We start from the raw sequence: 21,704 nt of genomic DNA on the forward strand, positions 1-21,704 counted from the left end.
AAAAACAAACATTTATGAATGTCACCAAAATTTCCATTCTCGTGCCACACGACGTCGTGGATAAGAAACCCTCCATCTATAACAAATATTGTCAATATTCCTTTCAGGTACTTGATTGAAAAGATTGTACAGCGACGACTGTTTTGTTTTCCTCATCAGTCCACTGCTGTCAAACAGAGACAATGGTACACTCCATAATTCGTGCGTGAAGCAATCCTTTAAATCATCAATTGAATGAAATGTGCACAGTATTCTCTGAAATAACTCAGTAGTATCTGCTTCAGTTTTTTTTTTGTTTGAAGCCTAACAGTTCACATGTACATTGTCCTAACCATCCTGGCTTCAGAGAACCAGTAACTACTGTTCGAAGAGCTCTCTCACTAACAGACACAGCTTTCTAGCAGTTTACTTAACGAGAAGCTACTAATCCAGATCGTAATGGATACAATTGCTTCTTACAAGTAGATGGAGTGTGTTGTTTCAACAATAGCTGAAATCTTCTGCGAATTTTCTAGTCAATATCTATCCTGGCACTCCTCAGTTCTACATGTTGAACACTCGAAACCGAATGTAAATTGCAGAGTTGTTCCATAGCTTCACATATGTGATGGGCTATTGGTATACCGCAAATCCATCGGTTCAACACACTATCGGTGAAACCTCTTCTGTGTGAAACACACAACATTCTTCAGGTTCTTCATAAGAGTTTGTTCTATCGTCATGTCGATCCATACTCCACGTCAATACTTATCAAAGCGTCGAAACGTAAAGAAGCTGTCCTTGGTGAATTTATCGAACTCTGCGGGTTTCATGGTTTTCTTTCAATTTTCCCATGTCCTGGAGGTACAAATGACACGTTTTAAGAATATTGGGGGCATAGCTCTCTCACATTCTATGTGGAGCTCCCAATTTCCCATACGCTCTGCTCGGATGAAATGCAATGCTAAGAAGACAAGCTGAATGTATTGTATCCGTAATACCACCCACTGTGTTGACAAATTTATTTGTGAGCTTTTCAGTAACTTAAACTTTTCCAAATCGCCGAAAGATGCACTATTTCCACTCATATCAGAAATACAATCTTTAATATGCTGCTTCTCCTTCTCTATGACTGCAATATCCTCCAGTATTATGATGGAAAGAGCACACACGAATGCAGAAAGACTTAAATTGCACTAGTGTATGCACGACCAAAAATATATGGGAAACAGAAGCTGCAGCAAATACAGTCTCCAAAAGTTGAGTGTCCTATGTCTCTCAATAAGAATCCTATTGCTCCTGGAGAAGACATTATCAAGTGAAAGCCTCCTAATCGAATAACAATATTAGTGAATAGTTCATTCGCTCCAGTAGCTTCTGCTGCAACTATATCTTCAGCTTTCATGTAGAGTGGTTGACCAAACGTCACGACTCATGTTTGCCATAAGTTAAATCAGCTACAGTAGTGCTATAATCTGTGGGCGGGTTGTTGATGAATGGAAGCTCTAATACATTTGATTGCGTATAGGGTTGTCCAGTTGTGATTTTCTCCATAAAACCTTGCCATGCAGACAAGCTGTAAAATTTTTCCCATCATCCAAGTAAAATCGTCATTGATAGGCACTGTTGCTTTAGTGAATAATTGTTCTGAGTAGACATTTTCCAGAACGATTTTTTTCAATTCGAACTCTATTCTGTCTTCGGAATGTTAGCAGACAAATTTTTTGGGCACTTGCTGTTTCAGTAGAGCTCGGCATGACAGTGTTTTGATACTTTCCGATGTTCTATCACTCTCCCTGGAGTCACACACCTGATTCCACCTATAGCATGGGATGTACCTTTGCCTGTCAATGTTGCAATACTGAAGTCAGCATTATTGAGAACGAATTGTGAGAACGAATCATTTGAAATATTTAGCTTCCAGAACTGAACGGCAGAAGCCTCAAATAAAGCCACAGTGCTATATGAGGATCAGAAACCCATTTTGATCCCACGTTACGAAACACGTACATTGCAAGATCAAGTTGCACTGGGGAGATAAATGAACGAGGCCTGGTAGCTGACACAATCGCATGGGATATTGCTGTACATTCTTTTAAAGGGGACTGTTCACTACCTTTCTTTCCTGACTAAACCACACCCTTCACAAATTCGTTTAGTGTGTCAGGAACCATAACTTCAGCATTCTCTGTCAAGTTATTGATATCTGGATAATCGGCAATACTGTAAGGAGTCATTCTTATATCTTCACAGAAGATAACTGCTGCTATTTCTACTATTCTCATTCTCTCATCTTCTTTGTTAACAGCTCGTTCATTGTAAAAATGATTCAAAAGTTTGTGACCACTGCCACGAAAACATACAGCTGGGGGATTTTGTGGCGTTGTGGCAAACAGTACCCCATCACCGAAGTGCTCTGTCAGTTTATTTTTCAGTTTTTTATAGGCATTGTCTCTCCTTCTGGGAGACATTCATTAACTTTCTGCAACAAATCGAGCAGTGAAAATTGACATTCCTCTGAATTATCAATAAATCTGCATAATTCTTGAAAAGCGGATCAAGGTTGGTATCTTGAGGGTGGCCTCTTTTTCGAACAGAGGAGGGGTTCGACGCCCATTTGGCAAAGTAATCTTGATGATGACGGGCTTCTGCAGCTACTAAACACAAAACACTGTTGACGCGATCGGCAACCTTTCTACCAAAATCATAATCGCGTTTCTCCGCTTTATCAAGCAGCATATGTTTCACAGTTAAAGAGCGAACGTCACAGCATGACGTTTGTGGAGTGGTTTTTTGTTTCCTCCTCTATGTCACAGTTTTCAGCACTTATGGAAGAGTCTTCTTTGAAATTGAATGGATAGAAGGAAGAGGACCTCAAACTTCTGTCATCTGTTTGTGCAACATTCTGATTAATTAGTTCTTTATATTATGTTCCTTAATATATTCACGTCGACATACCTTAAGCTCTTCAATCGGTCCAGCGTTCTGTAGAAGATTATGAGCCCATCCTTCCGTTTCTTGCTGACACGTATCAGAGTTTTCAAGCCCTTTGTCACTGCTGATGTCTCTCCTTCCGAAACAGATTTGGGTTCAAATGGCTCTGAGCACTATGGGACTTAACATCTACGGTCATCAGTCCCCTAGAACTTAGAACTACTTAAAGCTAACTAACCTAAGGACATCACACAACACCCAGTCATCACGAGGCAGAGAAAATCCCTGACCCCGCCGGAAATCGAACCCGGGAACCCGGGCGCGGGAAGCGAGAACGCTACCGCACGACCACGAGCTGCGGACGAAACAGATTTACCACAATATAAAACAGGTAGTAGGGTCCACCATTATTGTTTTTTCAGTCCAGGCAAAAGAAATGATACCAAGTAGAAACATTTCGTAACACCACAAACTGATGAATAATGTCACAAAAACAAGCTACCTGGCACTACTTTGACAGTTCACAACATTAACTCAACTGAACTCGACACTGGGTAGGAAGAAACGGCAGCGACAAAAATGGTAGGGCAGCACTGAGTGAATGGGAAGGGGAACTTGACGTTTTCATTGTTGGCACATACTCCTGATTTCAACAATACTGATCGCAAAAGAAATATCATCAAGTAGAATATATATGGGCTACAAAATATTTCCATACAATTAATTACACTTTTCATTTAAATACTTTGCCAAGCATCAAAAAATGCAAACTATTACGTTAACAGAATTTTGTTCTACTTCTTATATTTCAAATACCATTCGTATAAATGAAAAGATGCACAGGATCTTTTTCGTGTACGATATTGCGAGGAATATATTTACTTTATAGATTTTTCCCTCATTTGCTGATTTTCTTACTAATTTGCCTTCAAAGACCAACGATATGAATAGAGAGAAAATGAAGAGAAATCAGAAGAAAAAGAAAAAGACGCAAGTATGAAGAAGTTGACCCCATTACAATGGAAGAGCTTTAGAAATACCTAACAGAAATTAGAAACAATAAAGCAAATAGAATGGATAAAATAAAAGCAGAGCTACTATAATATCGAGGCCGTTTTAAGTATTCAACTAGTGCTGACAGAGAAGTAAAATACTTGTTATGGAAAACAGTGGAAGTAATATCTCAGTTCAAGAGGGTTGGCCGGATAAACTGAAAAAATTATAGTAGTCTTTTCAATTCAGTATATAAGTCACGTTCAGAATAAACTAGGCAGACTTAAAACAGTTTCTAAAATTGTCATTAGTGAAAAGCAGACTGGTGTTTAAGATCAAGCACAGACAACGTGTGTACACTGATATAAGTAAAAGAGAAAAGAAGAAAACGGAACTTCAAAACACACATAGTGCTTATCGATTCTGGTAAAGTGTTTCAAAATGTAAACAGCAACAAAATTTGCGCTCTAATAGAAAGCAATGGACATCCCAGAAAATTAATAAACAGCATAAAAAGCCTGTACAAAGAATCAAAAATTATAATAAGTACTTCTGAAACAGGAACATAAGAAATTTTAGTAAATAAAGCAATAGGACAAGGGTGCCCAAAATCTCTTACTCTTTTCGATATATATTTAAAGTTATTATCCTAAATTGGAGGCAACACATACAAAAGAGTATTAAAACATCAGAAGACACCTTGTTAAATGTTCTACTTGGTGCAGATGATGTTTTGATTTTGACATGAAAAGAAGGCGACCTAACGTGCACTGAAACCCCTGAATTACCTTTGTAAACAATATGATATTGACATTTATGAAACCAAGACTAATGTGTTCTGTTTCTGGAGCGTATCTCCAGTTCTACCCAAAATCATTGTAGGACGCCACATTGGCCTACACAGTAAAAACGATCTAGATGTAAAGTTGGCTAGATTTTGAAATATACAGAGTGAATCACCTAAAACTTGCACCGCAAATATTGCGAAAATGGAAAAGTGTTGTGGATGTGCAGTTTTCACAGAATGGGTTGATAGTCAGGGACTTGTATTGTTAGCCGATCAACAGACTGTAGTAATACTTATAATGTCTTTTTTTGGGCAAACGTACACTTTTTTAAATGGAACAATGGCTATTGGCATTAACAAACCGAAAGTAGTGTTAAGTACTATGTCTGTGGTGTTTTTTTTCGAGATTTAGTGCGTGTCTTTTAGAAGATGTCTTATTTTGAGAAATTCCCAAACCGACACTTGTACAATACTTGTTGTAAGACACATGAAAGAACAACACGAGTGCACGCACTAATTATGTGGATTCTGAGCAGTACCGGTAACCAGACAATCGACCATTACAGGTTGCGTTTGTTGCATATCATCGGGTTTATTTGTTATGCCTTTACAAACAGCGCCTTCCAGCTTTCCCCACAGAATAAAGTCCACAGGCATCAAATCAGGGGAAAGGGCTAGCCGAGGTACAGGCCCTCAGTGTCCAATCCAACACTTAGTGAAGACATAGTGTAGAACTTCGTGCACTATGGGCTGGACTGCCATCATGTTGGTACCACAGGTTCCTCTTAGTCTGCAGACGAACGTCTTCTACCATTCGTGGAAGATGGTCTGTGCGCATTCGGAGTCCTGTCTGAAAAACGTAATTAGCTGATGGTTCACATCCCACACCACACATTTAGCAACGTGGATGCTGATGTTCCAACTGACAAAGCCAACGGGAATTTCCAACAGACCAATAGTGCATGTTTCGGCAGTTTACCTCGCCATGATTGGTCAGTGTCTTCAGCGCTAAACAAGATATATCTGGAGGAGTAGCTTGTCTTAATTCCCATGTATAGAAGACAATGCGATCCTCCATGCAGCTCTTGTTGGAGAGAGATGTGGAACCTATGTCGATGGAGCGTTCGTAAGACACTTGCCTGACTCATGCCATTTCATCGTACGATTGCGTGGGAGGTGAGGAATCAACTGCAACAGCAGCAAGAACGTTAATTTCCCTCTCTTCTGTCGTCACTTGTTTCTTTATGTTACGTTATTTAGATGTTACACTAACACTTTAACGTAACTGCTTGAAGAGGTTGATAAATAACTGCCGACATGGTTGACGTCTATTAGGATATCTTGCCGCATACACCGTATAGGACAGTACTACATTCTTCCTACACTCTCCATAAACCATGAACATGGTAGCTTTTTCTGCATTGATAAATCACATCGTCCACTCACCAGGTAATGCTTAGACTTTCAGACACTAACTGTCTAGCAAGTCGCTATGCACTCAAGGAACACACAATCACGCCGTAAGTAAAGTTTACGGCATCGTACCTAGCAACTACGCAGGTCGAATTGCACAAAAAAGTGACGGTGCGGGAGCTTTTCAAAATACGACTCGCACTAGAACCCTGTAACGAACACTACCGACATTCTAATTTATTCTACTTTTAGCTTATTACTGTCATCGTTCCATTTAAAAACGTGTACGTTTGCAAAAAAGATACGTGTTCTTGGTATTATTGCAATCAGTTGTTTGATTGGTAATACGAGCTGGATATCAAATTACGAGTTCAGTCCTGTGTCTCACCATCTTGCCAACTAACTCGATAAAGAAATATCTGGAACTGAGCTTATAAAACGAGAGTGATGATAATGACGAGCGCGAATCCTCTTCATAAAATAACAGTGTATGTTAAAAATATAACACTGTTCAAGAAAAATAATTCAGTCACAAAAAGAAAACATGGTGTTTCTCGACGATAATTCATCCCTAAATCCAGATCTAATATCATAATTTCTGCTTCGGCCTCTGTTTCCATGTGATATTGATTTCTATAAATGATTACATCAGTCTGTGTGCTGTATTATAGCATTACATTTGTTTTGCAAAGGGAGAACAGAGAACTCAGAGTCAGTACACAAATTAATCAAACTTGTGTTGCTCACAACACATGTTTAATAGAGGTGATTTAAGATACGTAATAATATTTTCTTCCTGATTTCCCTCCATACTTTGCACCAGGTACGTCTCTTAGTGAGGTCTCGAAGTTGTCGGTAAACTTTAGAGTACTCCAACCGCTTTGATAACGCTTTTCCATTTGAGAAACGTCCAGGTGGAACCATTCTCCATATTCGTCACTAATGCCACCAATGCTACCCGAGAGGAAGTCCAAATGGTCATTCAAGTAATGCATCGTAAGTGACATGTTATATCCCGTATATCTGTTTGATCTCACTAGTTCTTGTTCAATATCACGATAGTTTTCTGTCTTATGGTCGCATAAAAAGTTCTTAAAAACACTTAAGCAAGACAGTTATGCCAGTTTTTCAAATTATTCAACAAATCAATGAAATTTCATCATCCATTTATTCTCATATACGCGGTATTAAAAATATTTCCTCCTTAATTTTTGCTTCACCGATCCTTGGGAATTTATCTCGCAAATGCATGAATCCATGTGATGTATGCCATCTGTATGTCTTATTTTGGATATGTGTGAGTAGCAGTTTAAAGTTCTCATATGTCTCCCTCATGTTAACTGCATGAGCCATCGGAACAGAAGGAAATTTGTTCACGTTGTGGAGAAGTACAGCTTTCAGACTAAGTTTGATAGAAGCGCCAATCACTTGCACTGAAATCATAGCCAGGAGTCTCGATAACAGATATTCAGTGTCATTACAAAAACCCGTGTCCGTTTCAGTGGAGAGATATCCAGAAAAAAGAGCATGGCGGTCATGATAAACACTCACTTTCGTATCAGGAAGGAGAAGACTCCTTCCTTTTAGTGGTGAAGCTAGGAGCTCAGCCTCTTGCTTCTACAATTCTAATCTCAAATACACTCATTGAGATCTCCTTTAGAAAAAAAAATGTGGCTGATCTGATTCACACAGGGAGTGAAATGTTTAGTTGACCTGCTTACCTCCTTCTCTGTTTTCTAGGCTTTTGTCTCTGTATTCATCTTCACATTCTCAGGAGGCACTGGTAGCGGCAATACTTCACTGTGACATATAGGTCTTAAAGTAGGGGGTAAATTACGATACTGCATAGTTTTCTTTGTTTTAAAGGTGTGCCCAGGTGTTTTTGTCACACATCACACAGAAATAACAGTCCGTGTTGTGTGATCCCTTGATTCCCTCCAAATCATGGCGACGCCAAACGATAGATCACGAGATTCCTGTGAGGAGTGTAATCATGACAAACAGCCTATGCCGGGTGGGGAGACAGGGGGGGAGGGGGGGGATTTTTGGTTTTCGTCGACAAGAAGTTCATAGCATTCTTTTCTACCAGAGGTTTAAGTATTCGTTTCTGCGAACGCAGAGTTAACTCATCATAGATAGAACAAAAAGAATTTGGGTTATTTATACAGGTCAGAGGCATTTCTTCTTCTGTATTCACACAACAAACAAACCTCCACGAACCTGCAGCAAATCACTCCACAAGGTCGAAGATTTCTCACTACTGAAATTGTGCAACAGAGTGAAGCGATGCAAAATGATGCATGACCAATCGGCCTCCTTCGTATTCTGACGATGAATGACGGAACTGAGGATCATGTTTGGAATATCTCGTACATACACTCGCGTTAGAGAAAAACAGAACACCTTGAACGACTAAAGATAGGACATTCATAATCACAGGACATACAGCATATATTAGTATGTTCTGAAGAAATGATTAGTATTTGAACAATGTCAGCCCGCGGGTTTCAGGTCAACGGCGATTTCGCGGGGCAAGACATCCTATCGGTAAAATGTGCCTGCGGCTCCCATTGTGCTAAGGTAGTGGATCAGTGTGACTTGAGCAGATGTGCAGGATGCCTCGCAGACATATGAGCGAACCGTACCGTCAAATCAGTGTTTTTGAAAGAGAGTGCGTTATTGACATAGGGAATGTGATGCATCCATCCAGGAAATTGCTGCTCCTATGGGACGAAGTGTTTCGGCAGTGCAACGGGTGTGTGCAGACTGGTTCACGGAAGGCCGTAGAATAGGAAGAGATGGGTCAGGCTGCACCACCCAGACTCCCCGAGAGGATCGACACCTCATACAAATAGCATTGCTGGACAAATCTGCGTCCTCCTCGGCTCTGCCGCAACAGAGAAAGAGTGTAACACATGGGACACTATCAGGGACGAGAGTCTGTCGCCGTCTGTTAAGGCATGGGTTACGTGCGCGTCGTCCACTTCTCTGCCTACCTTCGACGAATGTGCAGAAACATGCTAGTGTTGTATGGAGCGACGTCACTAGGGACGGGATTGACAGTGTTTTCGGACGAATCCAGGTTCTGTTCGTTTGAAAATGATGACCGCATTTTCGTTCGCTGCAGACTGGGTAGCGTCATCACAGTGACTGCATTTTGCACTAGACATACAGCGCCAGCTCAAGGCCTTATTGTGTGGGGTGCTATTGGGGGCAACCACAAATCACACCTGGCGCGTGTCCAGGGAACTGTGACCTACGTGAATGACGTCCTGCGAACCGTAGCCACACTCTTTCTTCACAACACCCCAGACACCATTTTCCAGCAAGTCAATGCACGAGCACATGTTCCTGCACGAGTATGTGCATTCTTGGTGCTACAGGATGTTAGGTGTTTGTACTGGCCCGCCAGATCACCACACTAGTCGCCTGTCGAAAATGTGCGGGATATAGTGAAACGATGAGGGCAGCACTGTGACACAGTGCCGACCACCACAGAGGAACTTTGGAACCAGGTGAATGCAGCATGGCTGGCTATATCACAGGAGGCCATGCGAGCCTTACAAGCCTCGATGCAGTCGCGCATGGAACAAGCTAACAGGGCCCATGGCGGACCCTGTGCCCCTAGACAACAGGACACATACTGAACTGAGGTGACTGAAATGCTTATCATTTCTTGACAACATACAAATGTACACGTCCTGTGAATATGAACGCTCTATCTCTACTTCTTCAACGTAATACATGTCCCAGAAACAAATAAAAGGAAATTAAACAAGCAATTCCGAAGTAACCAAAACGCAGCATTTTCAAATTAAAGGATACTGTATCATGAAAACTGAACCCGATTATATTTTGTAATTTAATAACCACGATTTAGCTAAGAACAACATTCACATTCTTTGTGACGAGTAGGCTGTTGGCAAGTGTAATTAGAAAAATTCTCGGATATTTCCCTTTGAATTGTTGCTTAAAGAAGGCGACTTTGATTTTGTATGGCGAGCAGCTACTGTTGCACTTTTGTGCCTCGTATTTGCAAGCGCAGTGACTTCTCTAACGAGAAACTTTGTGCTGCCAGCTCTGCTGGGCCCCGTATCGTTTTAATACACGCGACAATCGAAACAATGAGAGAACAGCGGCAGTTTTGATTCGAGCAGATAAGACAAGGTACGAATTTTAAATTTCCGAGAGGCGAACGTTGGCGTTTAAAGGCAGCGCTCCACGAATTTCCTTGCTGCAGTTGGCAACCCTCATACCACGGATTTCCTTTTACTTGGCTAACTTTTTTTCATCCGCTTGAAACTGTTTTTCTCTCCCCCCCCCCACCAGCTCTCTCTCTCTCTCTCTCTCTCTCTCTCTGTCTCTCTCTCTCTCTCCCTCTCCCTCTCCCTCCCTCCCTCTCTCTCTCTCTCTCTCTCTCTCTCTCTCTGTCTCTCTCTCTCTCTCCCTCTCCCTCTCTCTCTCTCTCTCTCTCTCTCGTTCTCTCACAGTGTTATACTCATTTTCTCAGAGATACATTTGTCACAAAGCTCTGTAGATCAAAGGTTTTCAAAGCTGAGTGCGCACAGATGTGCGGACATTTTCTTTTACTTACCTTTTCTCCCCTCCGCTGTTACTCTGCCTGTTTCATTCTTTTTTTTCTTTCGCTGCATTTAGACCGGGTCATAGAAAATGGCATCGGTAGCAACGGACAGAAAACTGTGTCAAGTAAATCAGAAGCACAATGTCGAGCAAAGAGACGGTTTGCTGCTCGGTGCAGACTTGCGCGCCCACCCCACCGAGTCCCGTAAGCCGAAAGGAGACCAACGCAGGCCCTTTATGTGGTGATGAGAGGCACACCTGAAGCCGCGAGGTGGCTGCGAGATTCTTTAAAACCACAAACTGCCTTTCATATCCTATCCCTCCCTCCCTCCTGCCCTCCCTCCTCCTCCTACCCCCTCTCTCTCTCGCCCTTCCCCCACTAGCAATCGCGGCGCCCCGCGCAAAGAACCAGCCGGCGAAAAGTGGAATTGACGAGATGTAAACGACGTACTTCCCACCCCAAAAAACTCCCCGCCACAATCTACCTCACAAAATGCACGGAGAACCAACCTGAAAAACCCTTTTCACGGGCGCAGCTGTCGTCTGCAGTCACTGCAGTGGCTACAAAGAGAGCGAAGGAGATAGGGAAAATGAGAGAGAGAGAGAGAGAGGGGGGGGGGGAAGAGATGAAAGGAAGGAGCGTCAACCTCGCAGGAAGGGTAACAGGGCAAAGAGCACGTTGCAATTTTTTAATATGGAAATACCACAGTGTGGAACGCGATGGAAGGCAGAGGCAGGGCGAAATGTTTTCATATGTCAGATCAAATGGAGGAGGACGGGCCGCTGTGGCAGGGTCCGGATATTAACCTCTCAATGTGTGTGTGATTGTGCGTGTGCGTGTGTGTGTGTGTGTGTGTGTGTGTGTTCCCTGTCACACACGGATCGCTGTCGTCGCCGATTCTACAAATAAAGGTACATTAACAACTTTGTGTATATCTTCGGTCGTTCACTTCCCTTAGCTGCTTTTCTCATTTGATTATGGCAGCTTCAATGTCAGGGGGACAATCTGTTCACACATTTGGCAGCACTGCTCAAAAATAAAACATTATCAAGGAACTGGATCGTATTTCTCGGACACACCAACGTTGTCAACTATCGAACTTACACATACACTCCTGGAAATGGAAAAAAGAACACATTGACACCGGTGTGTCAGACCCACCATACTTGCTCCGGACACTGCGAGAGGGCTGTACAAGCAATGATCACACGCACGGCACAGCGGACACACCAGGAACCGCGGTGTTGGCCGTCGAATGGCGCTAGCTGCGCAGCATTTGTGCACCGCCGCCGTCAGTGTCAGCCAGTTTGCCGTGGCATACGGAGCTCCATCGCAGTCTTTAACACTGGTAGCATGCCGCGACAGCGTGGACGTGAACCGTATGTGCAGTTGACGGACTTTGGGCGAGGGCGTATAGTGGGCATGCGGGAGGCCGGGTGGACGTACCGCCGAATTGCTCAACACGTGGGGCGTGAGGTCTCCACAGTACATCGATGTTGTCGCCAGTGGTCGGCGGAAGGTGCACGTGCCCGTCGACCTGGGACCGGACCGCAGCTACGCACGGATGCACGCCAAGACCGTAGGATCCTACGCAGTGCCGTAGGGGACCGCACCGCCACTTCCCAGCAAATTAGGGACACTGTTGCTCCTGGGGTATCGGCGAGAACCATTCGCAACCGTCTCCATGAAGCTGGGCTACGGTCCCGCACACCGTTAGGCCGTCTTCCGCTCACGCCCCAACATCGTGCAGCCCGCCTCCAGTGGTGTCGCGACAGGCGTGAATGGAGGGACGAATGGAGACGTGTCGTCTTCAGCGATGAGAGTCGCTTCTGCCTTGGTGCCAATGATGGTCGTATGCGTGTTTGGCGCCGTGCAGGTGAGCGCCACAATCAGGACTGCATACGACCGAGGCACACAGGGCCAACACCCGGCATCATGGTGTGGGGAGCGATCTCCTACACTGGCCGTACACCACTGGTGATCGTCGAGGGGACACTGAATAGTGCACGGTACATCCAAACCGTCATCGAACCCATCGTTCTACCATTCCTAGACCGGCAAGGGAACTTGCTGTTCCAACAGGACAATGCACGTCCGCATGTATCCCGTGCCACCCAACGTGCTCTAGAAGGTGTAAGTCAACTACCCTGGCCAGCAAGATCTCCGGATCTGTCCCCCATTGAGCATGTTTGGGACTGGATGAAGCGTCGTCTCACGCGGTCTGCACGTCCAGCACGAACGCTGGTCCAACTGAGGCGCCAGGTGAAAATGGCATGGAAAGCCGTTCCACAGGACTACATCCAGCATCTCTACGATCGTCTCCATGGGAGAATAGCAGCCTGCATTGCTGCGAAAGGTGGATATACACTGTACTAGTGCCGACATTGTGCATGCTCTGTTGCCTGTGTCTATGTGCCTGTGGTTCTGTCAGTGTGATCATGTGTTGTATCTGACCCCAGGAATGTGTCAATAAAGTTTCCCCTTCCTGGGACAATGAATTCACGGTGTTCTTATTTCAATTTCCAGGAGTGTATTTTAAACTGCAACTGCAATTTACCCAAGAGTAGAAAGCAAATCAAAGGTAAATGTAACATACTTTTTGAATCGATGTTCTCATTGAGGGTAGTCACTCAATTAAAAGCCTCGATTCATTGTATTTTGAATGCAACTTGTGGAACTGACAGTTTCAGTTTATTTCAACATACAATTTTGAAAAAAGTTCCATTTATTCTTAAGTTCATGGTCAGTTAATATTGCATAACTTTATTGTAACACACCCTCGTACTCTGTCCGCTCAGAAACAACTTTACACGCTGCTTGCCAAGTTACAACTGTCGACGCAACATTTCCCGTCATAACTCTTTACAAAGCCAATCAAAGGTCTAATGTACCGGGTGATAAAAATTCAGTATAAATTTGAAAACTTAATAAACCACGGAATAATGTAGATAGAGAGGTAAAAATTGACACACATGCTTGGAATGACATGACGTTTTATTAGAACAAAAGAAAAAAAACAAAGTTCACAAAATGTCCGATAGATGTCGCTGGGCAGCAAAACTGCTACCGTGACGGGTGAGAGGTACGCCGATATGTTACAGAATCGCATCATCCCCAGCCTGGCTGATAAACACCTGCTGGAACTTGCGATGTTTTTGCAGGACTGCGCTCCACCTCATATTGCTAGACGCGTGAAAGATCTCTTGCGCGCGTCGTTTGGTGATGATCGTGTGCTCGGCCGCCACTTTCGTCATGCTTGGCCTGCCAGGTCCCCACAACTCAGTCCGTGCGATTATTGGATTTGGGGTTACCTGAAATCGCAAGTGTATCGTGATCGACCGACATCTCTAGGGATGCTGAAAGACAACATCCGACGCCAATGTCTCACCATAGCTCCGGACACGCTTTACGGTGCTGTTCACAACATTATTCCTCGACTACAGCTATTGTTGAGGAATAATGGTGGAAAAATTGAGCATTTCCTGTAAAGAACATCATCTTTGCTTTGTCTTACTTTGTTACGCTAATTATTGCTATTCTGATGAGATGAAGCACCATCTGTCGGACATTTTTTGAACTTTTGTATTTTTTTGGTTCTAATAAAACCCCATGTCATTCCAAGCATGTGTGTCAATTTGTACCTCTCTATCTACATTATTCCGTGATATATTCAGTTTTCAAATTTATACTGACTTTTTGATCACCCGGTATATCAGAAAAACAGAGCAATTTGATTTTTGTGAGTTGAGAAATACAAATAATTTTCTTTCTACGTCTTCCTCTTTACATACTGATTAAAATAACTTAAAAAACAAAACTAAACTCCGCCAGAACAGACCAGGAAGGCCGAACGGAACCGACCGGTCGCCGTGTCATCATCAGTTCACAGGCGTCACTGAAGGCGGATAGGGAGAGGCTTGTGGTCAGCACACTGCTCCCCCGGCCGTATGTCAATTTACGAGACCGGAGCTGCTACTCAGTCAAGTAGCTCCTCAGTTTGGCTCACAAGGGCTGAGTGTACCTCGCTTGCCAACAGCGCTCGGAATACCGGATGGTCAACCATCCAAGTGCTAGCTCAGCCCGACAGCACTTAATTTCAGTGACCAGACGGGAACCGGCACGGCCGTTGGCCTCACAATAAGTTGGATTTTTTAATTGATTGTAAATACATGAAACTGCAGCCAGTCACTTTTTTTGAATAGTTATTTGTAAAGTACTATTAAAAACAATATATGATTTTTGTGAGTTGACACATAATAATAATTTTTTCTACGTTTTCCTTTTTGTAAACTTATTACAATATCTCGGATTTATATATATATATATTGAACGTAAATACACAAAACTGCAAGCAGCTGCTTTTTGAATAGTTATTTATTATTCCATGAACCGGTTTTGGAACTTTTTCAGGTTCATCTTCAGATGGTATTCCGGAAGTTACATATCTCTTTCTAGCACAATACTGGGTGCTGACTCTGTGACAAGAAGATGGAACATGCTTTAATGTATCGCCATGACTATAGTTCATTTGTCGATATGGATGCAAAATTTAGTTTTGTACTTACTGTAACGGTACGGGTGGCCTTTTCTGTTAGTGTCCAAATTAGCTGTACCACATGAAATAATTATTTGGAAATATTTTAATTTAGTGTCGTAACTAAAAAATGCAAGTGAAAAATCGTTACTAGGTGGTTGTGGATACGAAAGAATCACATAATGATCATTATCTACTCAAACTTTGCTTAAAAAATAAGACTATAATGATTTGCTGAAGTTTTGCACGCCAAAATTATCAGTAGTCCTTATCGCTGTCGCGCCGCACAGGAGATAAAAATATTCCTTGAAACGGATACCATACAGTAAATAGATTATAACACGATATCGGTTGCCTCAAGGAGAAATATAATGTCTAGTCACAAAACGTTTAGTTGATAATAATACCCAAAAGTAGCAATGAAGGAAATTGCAATCGAAGATATACACTTGAAGAGAACCGGTAGTTACTGGACGATCTCGTCCTCGTCTCTTCAAAATTTCCGGTTTTACCCAGAAGTATTTCCATCTCGCTTCGTCCTTTTGCTTAGAAAGTCGTAACGTCCTCTCTACGCCATAACTGACTTTATCACTGATACCTTTCATTCTACATTTTAATCCCAGCTTTCAGCCTTTCTTTTATTACCTGTCTTTCTCCTTTTCCTTCCATTAGCAAGCGCAACGTCAGAACTATCTCTACAGAGACTGTACTTTCCGTCATATAAAAAGTCCCCAATTTTCCTTTTGATTCTTCAGTGAATTATTCTTGTCAGAAACTTAAGTGCATGAGATGATATTCTTAATACGGCAGGAGGCGGGTGAGTGAGTGGTTAGGTGCTGGGAACATTAAACCCAAAAACATAATTCAGCACTCTTTATTAAAACACTGTCAACGACCTTGTCGCAGTGGTGACGGCGGTCATCGTCAGATCAGCGAAATTGAGTGCTGTCGGGCTTAGCTAACACTGGATGGCCAGTGGGTTGCACTCAGCCCTTGCGAGGCCAATTGGGGAGGGGGTGGGAGGGGGGGGGAGGGGGGAGGGGGGAGGGGGAGCTACTTGGTCGAGAAGTAGCGGCTCCGGCCAAAAAAACTGACAGCGTGTTAAAACATTAATCAAAGTACAGGTGACCCAAAACAATACAGGATTAATCAAGACGGAAAATTTAAAACAGTTACTATGCAGCCTGTATCAATACGAAAATCTTCATTGTATACTTACTATATACTTCATTAGCCAGAAAAAATGCTTATTAACGAATTTGTCAACAAAGGCAGGACTTATATTTGGCGATTAGTTTCAAACATTACAGGTTCGTTTTCAAGCCCGGCCTGCTAAGGTCTGAAGATCAGAGCAGTCTCAACAGGTCAGTCAGACTTTCGACAGATTTGTTAATAAGAAGCACTTTATGAAATTTAAAATAATTGCTGGTTCCCTGTCAGCAAAATGTTGAAACTGATAAAATGTTAACTACAATGTTAAGGTAAAGAATTTTTCTCCAGCACTCACAGTCACACAACTCTGTCCCTAGACTGGTTGACTTTGACAGTTTTAAGTACAATAACCCTGACAGTTAATTACATTCAGATGTAAGCTAAGGCAAAAAAAAAAAATAAGTCGACATACTGTAGCTACGTCGCTGCTGCCGCGACCCCACGCCCTGCGTCAAAGGTATCACAGTAAAAAAATAAAAAATAAAAAATCAGTAATTCAGTTATGTGGTAATTGAGTTTTAGACAAGTCTCACAAGTAACTGTTATAACGGCCAGTGACCCGTTTCAGAACGGGAAGGAAGAACTTCCAGGCTCTGAACATGATACAAGCCGCTTCAAGCAATCAATGCGATAGCCAAGTAATTGTGCACAATAGTCACTTGAAATAACTGCATATAAGGAGGTAAACAATCAGTCAGTAAGCTATAAGTATTTACATTATTTAAGACAACAGTACAGAATTTTAATTTTGGAGGCAGAAACCCCAAGCATAGGGATATTGGACACTGTTTTGAATCATGTAACCCCTATCTCACAATAACGGCGAACTACTGGTTTTATGTTTGAGAAAAATAAGTGGCCCAATATCGTAAGTAACAACAGAATCGTCTAGAGCCGTGAAGTAACAGGTTACTGCTAATGACGCGGTCTCTCAGATTTCAGCAGATAACCACGTTATAACAAGGTGATTAAATTTAAGTCTTCATTTACGGTCCAAAACCTTTAAAATTAAAGGAGTACAATAGTATGTGAACAAGTCGTATGGAGGGAAACGTGCTTCAATGCAAGCACGTAATGACGTCTACAGCAAGCACAATTAATAATAATGATAATAATAATAACAATAATTGTATGGCGCCTGTATATGAAGACAGCCTCTGAGGATCACACAGTTTAGTCATGTAAAACTTACCTAAGGAATACATTAAACACAAAGGATTAAATATAGTAATGGTACAAAAACATTCACCTTCTGAGATATCGGCAGTCGCAACAGATAAATAGTCGCAAACGTACAATGAAAAACATCACTCGTTTAAAATCTTCACAGCAAATGTTAAAGTCAGTTGTCGAATCACAAATTGTACCAGCCGTGGTTTTCATGGTTGAGAAACTTAGCGCTGAGGCTGCCTGAAACTTATGACATGCATTACACACATGGAAGCTGCAACGCAAAGCTACTGGAAATAGACTGTCCCAAACGGTATAATCGCTGCACTCATATGCACACATTATAACAGCTCACTACAATTATGAGCGTCTTATAAAAGCAAAACATTAAAACATTTTAATAAATCTTGAAACGCTACTAAGGGCTATCTATCTTCTGCATTCAGTGTACGTACACAATAACGATACCTGGTTAACAGAATGCTGACTCATTAGAGACCGACTAAATTCATAGATCCGTTGCTGACCCAGAAAGCGCAGTTGTGAACGAATCCACAGTGCGTCCGCTCAAAATTGACAGCCACAACAGATCGCACAGTACCCACTCTCGGTTGCCGCTTTTGGCACTGCTCAGCCGAAAGGATAAACATCCACTGCCTCCGTCTTGCACTCACTGCCACGCGTTGTTTCAGCTGTTTTCACTCACAGCTTACCTACTATCCAACTCCAACTGCCTTCACTCGGCCCGCTCAGACAAATTAAAATCTCCTTTTCCCGCCAACTGTCATGACTCTCTCGCAGCCAGACATCATTAGTTACAGATATTCCAGCATGCCGTTATAGGCTAAACTCTAATGATATCGGTACAGATAACGCAAGGCACAATTTGGACTGTGTAAAAGCCCCAGCCCGTAAGGCAGTCCATGGAAGATACTCTTCCGGACGCCTGATGATATGCTTCCCGTCTCGCAGACTCCACACGTAAAAGTAGCCTGCTGTAGACACCCTTGATGCCAAGCATTCGTATTGGGTCGTGATACAGAATTTCGCGGCGTGGTTGACTTCCCTCTCGCCAAGCCGGCCTACTTAGCGCAATTCTGGCGCTCGCAGCTTGGCCTGAGGGTTCGGCCAGCGGCGCTTGACGCCTGCCCAATCTGGGCGGAAACGCCAACTGCGATGATTGGTGTCAGAGCCACAGTAGCTAGATTACGGACAAGTCGTATGGTAGCGCCGGGTCTGGTGTGACGCAATGTACGGACTTGATCTGGTTGCAGCTTGGTGGGCCCAACTTGTCAAAACGGGCTCCAGTGAGAGCGGAGAGCAGTTTGTTAGTAGCCAGCAACCGACAAGAAGGTTCAGCTAGCAGGGTGGTGTGCCAAGGAATCGGGCAGCCTATGCAATCAACGGCCAACGCGGCGTTTGGCCGAGCTGTAGTGGATATTGCATACCTCATGGGCGCATGTGTCTTTACCCGCTGCCAGAGAAGATGGCAACCACATAGCGGGAAGAGTGGTTTTGTTACTGCTGCAGTGCAAGATGTGCTGTGAAATAACGGGACTCTTGCTGTAAAACATTTTATTTCAAAAACAAACATATTTAGTTCTTGCACCCTTAAATACGCTCCCCTCCTCTGTACCTACAACCTCCATACCAATTTTCCATTGGTGAAAACAGTGCTGGAAGACAGCACAACGAAAAACCAGTCCAAAGTTGCAAATTTCACTCTTTATTTCCAAAAATGTGATGATGATGATGTTTGGTTCTTGGGGCTCTCAACTGCGCGGTCATCAGCGCCCGTACGAAGTCCCAATTTTTACTCGGTCCATATTTTTTCCAAAGTTCAACCGAGCCACTGTCACGAATGATGATGATGATGATGAAATGATGAGGACAACACGAACACCCAGTCCCTGGGCAGAGAAAATCCCCAACCCGGTCGGGAATCGAACCCGGGACTCCGTGATCTAGAGGCAGCAACGCTAGCCACTAGAATTCCGAAAATGTGAAAACCATGTCCAAAATGTGTAACGAACAGTTACAGCGCATACAGATAACTGTTCGTTGCACACTTCAGTTTCAACCTCTGCTACAACGCTTAGTTGCTCATGTTCCTCCGACAGGATTGTTTATGTCTCTGCCCAAAAAATTTGTAGCTTATTTGTTTTGGGCTGTACTGATTACAGAGGTTGCTGACCCACAGCTACTCAAGCAAGCTGGAAGTTCGTAAAGTGTTGGAAGTCTTTCTCTGTGAGCTCCTTGATGACACATGCCGCTTTTACCTTCACTAGTCCGACGGACGCAAATCTCGTTCCGTGTAATGCTGATTTGACCTTGGGGAATATATATAAGATATACGGAGCCGTATGAAGTGAATAGGATGGGTTTCTTGATGTTGGGATGCTGCACTTCGCTAGAAACTTATTAAAAAACAATAAGGCGTGCACTGGGATCTTGCATTGATGTAGAGGCCACGACATTTTCTCACACTATACAAGTCTCTTTTTCTTATTTTCTCACGGAATTGAGGAAGAACCTCAAGACAGTAATTTTGCTTAATAGTTAGACCTTCGGGAACCCAGTGAAAATTAACAATTCCATGAATATCGTAAAAAATCATCATCGCTCTGACCCTTGATTTGCTGATACGAGCTTTTTTCGCTCTCGGTGAAGTTGGGCGATTAGCTTCTCGATCGTAAGTGAAAAACTAAGATTCGTCACATGGTATCACTCTTTCCGAGAAATTAAGATCGTTGTCAGTGTATTTCGGTCCGCCCCCGGTAGCTGAGTGGTCAGCGCGACAGAATGTCACTCCTAAGGGCCCGGGTTCGATTCCCTGCTGGGTCGGAGATTTTCTTCGCTCAGAGACTGGGTGTGGTGTTGTCCTATTCATCATCATCATTTCATCCTTATGGAAGCGCAAGTCGCCAAAGTATGTCAAATCGAAAGACTTGAACCCGGCTAACGGTCTACCCGGCGGGAGGCCCTAGTCACACAACATCTATATTTTTAGTGGAATTCAAATTTTCAGTAAAGTCATTTACACGAACTTCTTTTTGCGCGATCTTGAGAATTTTCGGCACCAGTTTCGCACACACGTTTCTCGTGTTAAATTGGTCATGTAAAATTTATCTTACGCACTATTTATCAAGTCCTACAGTCTCAGCAATCGTTACTCTTCGCCTTCTCGGCCATCGTGGAAACGCTGGAACCACTCAAAAGTTCTCGTACGTGATAAAGAGTATTCGCCATACACTTATTTTAGTAAAAGATAGGTTTCAGTAGCAGTTTTGCCAAGTTTTACGTGAAACTTCACGACAGTTCATATCTCTATTATTATACTTACTGTTCTTCCGGCAAAACAAAATAACAGCTCTTACATAAACGAAGCCCATTGCCACACTGATGTGTCTACAGACACCAGAGACGCCCCGTTCGACAGATGAACTTCACGACTCACAACTACTGGTCGTTCATCTTTCGCACAGACGTACTTAAGCTCTGGGACAGCAACAATCCCATTACTTTATAGCCACACCTCGTATGCGGAGCTCTAGGAGTGTCCTTTAGTGGCCTGCAGTTTTTGGTGCGCAGCTGAGAAGTCGTCACATTGTGATTACCATGCAGCGGATACTGGAAAGATAGCCAGTGTTTGCCGTATGATTTTTGAATACGCAGTGAGTCTGTTACTTGTAGTGTGTATTACCTCTACACTGAGGGCATGTTCTAACCTTGTACAAGAGATTCTACTGCATTATAAAGGCGTAAACAATTTATGTACACTGCTAGAAGCTTTCTGAATTTTATTTTGCTGTTGTTGTCTGTTGACTTCGTATATTTGGCAGTACTGTTGTAAGTTGAAAAAATTTCTTTCATTTCCGTATGTGATACCAAACGTTTTGTCCTTAGACTACAGGTTTCTGTCAGCAGTGACCAGATCTCCAGCCGAGAACGAGAAAACCAAGTACAACTACTCGTTGTGGGCGGGCCAGATTTTAAAACAATGAAATATGTTAGAACGAAAAATAGTAATTTAATACATGTGGAAAACGTGTGCATTAAAGCAGAACGAGGGGTACATGTTTTAAAAGATGTCCTAATAT

This window comes from Schistocerca cancellata, chromosome 5 (genome assembly GCF_023864275.1).
Source record: "Schistocerca cancellata isolate TAMUIC-IGC-003103 chromosome 5, iqSchCanc2.1, whole genome shotgun sequence".
Classification (NCBI taxonomy): domain Eukaryota; kingdom Metazoa; phylum Arthropoda; class Insecta; order Orthoptera; family Acrididae; genus Schistocerca; species Schistocerca cancellata.